Source organism: Haliotis rubra, unplaced genomic scaffold (genome assembly GCF_003918875.1).
Source record: "Haliotis rubra isolate DU_JTF1 unplaced genomic scaffold, ASM391887v1 Scf126, whole genome shotgun sequence".
Classification (NCBI taxonomy): Eukaryota; Metazoa; Mollusca; class Gastropoda; order Lepetellida; family Haliotidae; genus Haliotis; species Haliotis rubra.
The window spans coordinates 1,598,754-1,607,138 of record NW_025765181.1 but is presented as its reverse complement, the minus strand read 5'-3'; the positions used below and the strand labels follow the sequence as shown (position 1 = coordinate 1,607,138).

The 8,385-nt window shown below is 39.0% G+C and overlaps 1 protein-coding gene across 4 annotated transcripts in view; it reads right to left on the bottom strand.

The window, feature by feature from the left end:
* LOC124266484 (complexin-like) overlaps positions 1–8,385 on the bottom strand; it is a 286,478-nt gene that overhangs the window by 164,375 nt on the left and 113,718 nt on the right. The window lies entirely within an intron of this gene.

Here is an 8,385-nt window from a genome sequence, read left to right as displayed (position 1 = left end):
CAGGCTTCTGAAGTCAAGAGTGCATACATAGGCATAGAATTAACGCTGTCCTGATATCAAATTACTCCCACCTTGATCTATTTCCTCTTACGACATAATGAGTGAGTAAGGCTCTATACTGCTTTTCCAATATTCCAGCAACATCAGGGCGGGGGACACCAGAAATGGGCTTCACACATTGTACCCATGTGGGAAATCAAACCCGGGTCTTCGGCGTGACAAACGAACACTTTAACCACTAGGCTACCCCACTGCCATACTTTGGATTTTAATATTTTTTTTAAATGCGTATGTAGAAACAATCAATATATCTTGTAAACCTCAATTTTCAAGTCAGATGTGCTTTTAACATTGTTTTAATAAATTACAAGGAATCCCAAATTCATTCTTGGTTTAAAAATTTATTTTTTTTAAAATACAGTTAACCATATGTTATATGGGGATATTAAATTTGAAAAAATTACATTTACTAGCAGTATGTTATTAAATACTGGATGTGTCATGTAATTGTAACCAGGATGTCGGGAAAGACTGATTGCCAGCGCGCAAACTCAATCGAACCTACTCAGTCACCCTGGCTTCCACAAAAAGGGATGTCTGACAACTTGTAGTCAAGTAACCAGACCAATGTGTTAGATCGCTGACTTTGTGTGTCGGTAAACCAAGAGTACTAGAATCTGTACTTTCCTGAGAAAGAGTAATAATCCCTGATAAAACATGTTACATTTGACCACTTTCTAAATGGCATTGCGTATTCAAAGCCTGATTTGTTGCAACTGACTGCAAACTAATATCATGTGTACACAACAGGAAATGTCAGACAATGAACTAACTGTGAACTGATTGGCAATCTGTTTCAGTATTTGAAACACACAAGGATTCTGAGTAAGACTAGATCCCAGCAAACGCTGCTTATCAAACAAGGGCACAGAAACGATGACTAAGTGGTCTGGCATAGTGACTAGTTTGATTACATGGTACCACAGCAGCATGGATCGATGCTCACAATATCAATCCTCAGTCTGGGCCAGACTTCTTTATACACACCTTATCATCATGTATATACAGTGGAATCTGTCTAGTACGGACTGGCCTGGGACCAACTCATTTGTCCGGATTATAAAGCAGTCCTGATTTGTCAACTTTTGTCTGTTACCGTAGATCTTCTTCTTCATTGTTGTCTTCAGTTTTTTGGGCCGTAGGAAATCCAGATCTCTTAAGAATTGTTGAATGTGTCTGTTTGCTTGCTCCAGCCAATCAGTGAATACAGCAGTATTTATCCAAGCCTTATGACTGGCTGTCCATGTCATGGGGAGGGAATTAAGTAACCATTGAGAACAGAAGTGAGTGAGTGAGTTTAGTTTTACGCCGCACTCAGCAATATTCCAGCTATATGGCGGCGGTCTGTAAATAATCGAGTCTGGACCAGACAATACAGTGATCAACAGCATGAGCATCGATCTGCGCAATTGGGAACCGATGACATGTGTCAACCAAGCCAGCGAGCCTGACCACCCGATCCTGTTAGTCGCATCTTACGACAAGCAATGGTTACTGAAGGTTCATTCTAACCCGGACCTTCACGGAGATATTTATTCAGTGTTCACGAATGGTGTTTCAAAGTAACAGGACATTGGGTCCTGTAAGTTTCAGATGTTTGTCTGACCCATTGAAAATTCAGAGGATCTATAGAATAAAATTAAACACACATTTCAGATTTAACATTTCTTATAATTGGCATTGAAATTATTAAGAAATAAATGATTTATAAACAGCAAACAAGTGTCACATGTCACATATAACAATTTCAGTTAAGGTCATTGTGAGATATACAGTCAGACACTGGGTCCGGTGTGTTGTAGACTTCTATTGGACCGCTGGCGAATCTGCCGGATTTGTCAGAGGGTCAGACACTATTTGTGAACACTGTTTATTCAATGCACTGTTATTTTAGTCAGCTAAGTCTGGATTACAAAGCATTGTTCTCATAGCAAGTTGATTGTCGGGACTGTTATTTAAGTCCATAATCCATAATTGAGAGAGTCAACCTTAATGATAAATTAAGTACCATTTTGCCGGGACTTAGAGAGTTGTCCGGATTATGGAGAAAACCAGTTTACAAAGAGTTCAGATTTGACAGGTTCCACTGTAGAATCTTACTGATTGCTGATTAACTACAACAATACAACAAAACAAATGTATTGGTTCAGTGTCTGTTCTTCCTCGGGACTTACATTTAGGAAATATAGTAAACACGCTCGGTTTTAAATCAAATTTAGAGCTATTATAATTTCATATGTACCTCTGATTTTCCAACACAGTATGTTTATCTCCATTCTACAATAACCATGTTATTAAGATTAAATGAAAATACATACTGTATTAGAAAATCAGAGCTATATACTGTGATCATATACCTCTTAATGACTTTGATTAACCAATCACAATCCACTGACTAAGTGACTGAGTTTGGTTTTACGCCGCTTTTAGCAATATTCCAGCAACATCACGTCGGGGGACACCAGAAATGGGCTTCACACATTGTACCCATGTGGGGATTCGAACCCGGGTCTTCGGCGAGAATGAGCCAACGCTTTAACCATTAGGCTACCCCACCGCCCCAAATCACAATCCAGTATTTACTGAAGTCATGGTAGAATAAATATGAAACAGACAAAACTATTTATACATATATACAACAATGCTAGAGAATAAACAGCATAATTTATAAGCTGAAACAGATTCCATTGGTCGTAAATACAAAACTGATGAAAATTGTATGAATTATATGGTTCACTGAAATCAGAGTTCTTGGGAAATGGGTAGGTAAATCCGACTGTACAAGTAACACCACTCACATGATTTGTGTAACTTCACACTGTGCTACAGAGAAGAAAATCATGCTGAACTAATGCTACAATTCCTATGTATCTCAATTTCTCCTTTTTTAGGATTTACAGTAAGAACTAAATGCTGACAAGTCTTGGGTATATGTTGGCTGTTTGTCTTGGGTATATGCCGGCTGTTTGTCTTGGGTATATGCCGGCTGTTTGTCTTGCTCATTTACCAGGGACAACATCATGCTTTCTGTTTGCAATGAATTGGACTTCATATTAACAGTACCGTATTTCCTCTAATAAGTGCCGAGTCTATAATAAGCGCCGAGGGTAAAGCAGCGGTTTAAGAAATAAGCACCAGGTCTCTAGTAAGCACTGGATAAGTTTTTTATAAAGGTTTTCTCCTTTGATCAAAAGACAGATTTGTCAAGTAATGGTCCCTTTAGTCGTAACTTCCTGTCCTCCACAAGGCACGGGTTGATGGATATTATGCAATAAGCACCGGATCTCCAATAAGCGCCGAGCCTCTAATAAGCGCCGGGTCTGGAAGTCCGTGGAAAAAATAAGTGTCCAAGTGCTTATTAGAGGAAATATGGTACATTACCCTCCCACTGATTCAGACACATAATATAAAAGGCTGGTGAGTTTGCCTAATGTGAAGAATTCCTGGGGGACTGTGGAAATATCCTCCTGACGATCTACTACAAGCTCTCAACATGTGGGCTGGGAGGTACCAGTGTTGTGTTTTAGTAGTCGTGATACCATCATGATGGTTACAGGCTGGGAGGTACCAGTGTTATGTTTTAGTAGTCGTGATACCATCATGATGGTTACAGGCTGGGAGGTACCAGTGTTGTGTTTTAGTAGTCTTGATACCATCATGATGGTTACAGGCTGGGAGGTACCAGTGTTGTGTTTTAGTAGTCGTGATACCATCATGATGGTTACAGGCTGGGAGGTACCAGTGTTATGTTTTAGTGGTCGTAATACCATCACAAATTCTAAAGTTTAATATTGGTTTGGTGCTCACAGTGTCAGACATAGCTAAATGTCAGACAAGCCTCTTTTTTTCTTTTCACCTTTGCAATGAAACAGATTCGTACACAGGTATGAGTTAGGGGTGAAATGAAATCGGTGAAAGATCTTGAACCTTACATCTACTTTATTAGGTGTCAACCCAAATTGTTTCTGAGAAGTGAGAATCTTTAAAAGCCAGGGTCCAGGGGGAAGTCCTGGTGGGGGAGCTGGGGAGGCAAAGCCCCCACACACACACACCACCACCACCACCACCCACCCACCCACCCAATGTAATTTTTTAAAATTTGTGACTGTATTTTGGAAGCTAATCTAAGAATGTGAGCCTCACATCTAAAACGTGACTTGACAGGTTTGTGCTTCAGGTGAGAACAGCAAATCACAGCTATATATATATAATGACCAGATGGATACAACCATTGTATTTCAGTCCCAGACACTTGCTGTTATTTAGTTGAAGTGCGTATAACAAAATGCAGTGAATGAACCAAAATTAGTGGTTGCTTTGAATCTGCTATGAACATAGTATACTTTGTTTATCAACATTGAAGGCAAGTTGTAAAATTCACAGGTATTCTGGTCTTGTGTAGAATTCTAATAACTGTGGAATGGGTTTTGTAGTTTCTGTCTCAAAAACAATAAGCAGAAATCAAATGTCCTCAGGTTTAACTCATCAAAGGTACATTGTTTGCTTGAGTTGTTGGAAATCCTGAAAAAATGTGTTGTGATTTATCAAATGTTATGTTGCTTCTTCCACAGAATATAAGATTGCATGTTTTTGAAGCAGTAACTCAAAAACTGTCGCCATGAAAATTCCCAGCCCACAGAATGTATAACATGTATGCCTGTCTCTTACCACAAAGAGAGCAGCTCACAAAAACATCTTTTTGTCGAGCCACTGCAGTAGATTACATACATTACTGAAGTTACTGTTGTCAGTTGCCCAGTCCAGTGAAACTCACACAGAGATAATCCTTTATATTTGTGTCACAATTCCAATTCCCATTTCTACCATCCCTCCCAGATAGGATTATTCCATCAATTCTTAAACAGAACCCATTGAAAATGATGGCCAACATTCTTCAGACTGAAGCAACTTGCTTACTGTGGGTATGAGATCAATTTGATATAGCTTGTACCAAATGTGAGAGATGGAATTCCAGGTCTGTGATAGTCTGCTTCATGGTGAGGCCCTGAAGTGAGATTACAGGCAACTGTCCTTGTTGTAATTCAGTGAAAGTTTCTCATGATTTGGATGAATTGACATCTGTGTCTAAACTTTCTGGTTTTAGAGTGGCAAATAAAATTTCTGTGATCTTATCTATCAATAGTTTACATCATCATCATCATCATCATCATCATCATCATCATCATCTATAGAATTGACTGCAACAGTTTTGTGTTATACAGTACGAGAAGCAGCCACATGACTGTTGTGATATATCAATGTGCGGCTGAAATCATGAAAATAGGAAGAATATACACTGATTTGATGCCAAAATGGTCAATTTTAGGCGTGTATGGAGCAGATTACTATACTCACGGCTGTCATATTTACATTGCAAGTTGTGATGATATGCAGTCGTCTTGAAATAAGTTGTAAGGTAAATAGCACCTGATGGCCACTCAAGAAGTAATCTCTACATCTCAAACTTTACATCCACGCAATCTAAATGTCAACCAAACCTCCGATTTTGTGGCTTCCGTTTTTAAATCTTGTGGGCAGAATGACTCAGCCATTACAGACAAAAAGGTTGTGAAAAGTAATCACATATAAGTATTGATTCGGATGCTCTCTTGAAATGTTAATTTGTGTAGAAGGTTGATATGGGTTTAAACTCAGTTGGGCAACATAAAAAAGGCATAACTTATCTCACTTTAATAAGTGTTACCAGCTACTGGAATAATTGAAGGAATTTGAAGTAATTTGGACAATCACCGTGCAATGGTTCTTTTGATCCCTTGTGAATGGTAAATATTTGACTAGAATGAAAGCAGTTGTATACGAGATTTTGAACATGTCATCCAACAGCTGTTTAAGTGAGTGAGTGTGAGAGTGAGTGAGTGAGTGAGTTTCCTCTTTTCTACAGCAGTCAAGGCCAGATGTTATAATGAACTGAACAACATAACAACCTGCTGGTTGAATAGAAAGAATATACAATTAAATGGGTGCTGGATAGTTGTCTTTCACTGTACCTAAGGTGATGCTGGTAACGCACAGAAAAAGTCGCTCATACTGTTAATGTAGCAGCAGTACACATCTGTGTAAAACATAAGATCTGATATTTGGGTCTCCCTTGTGTTTAAACATAACTCGACAATTTCTGTTTACCGACTAAAGCAGGACAGTATGCGTTACCAGCATCATTCATTGCACGTTACCGACATCCAGACTTTGAGTTACCGACATCCTCACGCGATTTTAAAAATGCTTATTCTTCAACACATAGGCATTAATAAGCAAATTCAGTGCATTGAATGTATTTCCACCATTAAAGTTTATCAGTGTGCTAAATAATGTGGATTGTATACACATGGAAGGCTGCTAATTCGAGGTGAATAATCACCAAGCAATCTTACCTGCCGCCATGTTGGGATGCTGGTAACTTTGATATTATTAATGATACACTCTGAGGATTGGGGTTCAGCTATTATATTGTCAGTTGGGCAACATTTATAGTCACAATTCACTCATCTTCACATTTGTGACCTGACTTTCTATTGCTTAAGATACCCAATTTCAAATTCACTTGACTTCAAATTAGAATTTCTTCAAGAAATTTGTTTCATTAAAAAGTTGCCATCCTGTTTTTCCTCTGTATCTTAGAAACAGAATAATAAATTTAGGTCTTTGAAGGTAGGAATGCTCTGGACGGCAGCCATCCTCTGGCACTATCGATTGTGCCTGGGTAAATATCAGGCTGGCTATCATCTCACGTTAGTTTTTCTTACATACTGATATTTACCATTATTCTGCCTAACACATCAGATATACATTTTTTACTTGAAATTTTTGTAACAAAACTAAAGGTTTTCTTATGATTTAAAGAGAAGTTGAAAAAGAATCTTTACATTCTGGATGAACCATACATCTTTAAGAATAAGCTCAATATACTGCTCCAGTTCGATCCTATTGCAATACGTATTGGTAAAGGTTGATCAGTTTATCACTGTACCAGTAATACAGTTCTATAATCCCCGGTTCCAAGTATGTGAGAGGCGTCGAGGCAGATTAGTGGCTGAAGTGTTTGCTCGTCAGGCTGATGGTCTGGGTTTGATTCCCGGATGGGTTCAATATACCGGTACTCCTTTTTCATCTCCTTCACTTCAACATTGCGAGAATAGTGCTAAAAGCTGCATAAAATGGACCCCACCCACACGCTCACTTTAAAATTGTGCAGGAAGAAATCTCAAGCACATGATGATAAATTCTATATAAAGACAATACAACATGGTCTTTTGAACGCGATGAATAAAATCAAGTAATAGTTTCCTCACAATGGTTGAAACAAGAAGTGATGACTCTATCCTTAATCTGACAGGAGGGATTCCACAACTCACAGCGACATTATAAAAGCCTTTCCACAGACAACGAAAGAAATTCAGAAATAATAGATGTTCTCAATCCTATACAGTCTTTAGACTTACATCTGAAGACAAGCCACATGCAAACCATTTGGCACTACACTCATTAAATAGACAGACTGCAGAATAATGGCGTAATGTAAGGCGATCTGGACCCAGTGATCAATATTCAAGGGATACCAGCTGGAGGAAGGTTCCAGAAAGTTCTTGAAATGGTGCCAATGATGGTGAAGTTGATGCATTCCTCTGTGAGTGAGTTCAGGTAGTATAGTCATCATTTGTCTGTGGCCAGGACCATCAAGTAGAGGTGAAAACAAGTGGGCGGACTGATTAAGATCCTGTCTGTTGGGGATTTATGTCACCACAGCTCCAGCAGCATTGGTTCCATTGACTAGAGTGAGTGAGTGAGTTGAGTTTTATACTGATTACAATGGTCAGTTAGTGTGGGTAGTACACACAATTGTTAATATGAAAGTTCGCCTGGTCACTTCAACTGTATGTCGTCATGAAACCATCAAGTAGAGGTGAAAACAAGTGGGCGGACTGATGAAGATCCTGTCTGTTGGGGAGTTATTTCACCATGGATGACAATTCTCCTGCACCATTGGGTCGACTGACTAGAGTGAGTGAGTGAGTGAGTGAGTGAGTTGGGTTATGTACTGGTTTCATGCTGATGTTACAACATTCCAGGGATGTCAAGGTCGGGAAACGGCCTTGACATTTCAACACTTGAACCACTAGGTTACCCACAATTCTTCAGTCAATTACAATGTTCAAGTTGCGCAGAGACATTGCTGATTAGAAAAATGTCTCCCTGATTGTGGCTTCAACTGGAGCACCACCAATATGGTTGCAATGGTCAATTGTCCAGGTAGTTAGACAACTGTGGATAATAAAGTCCCTTCGTCACATCATCTTCATGTTGTCA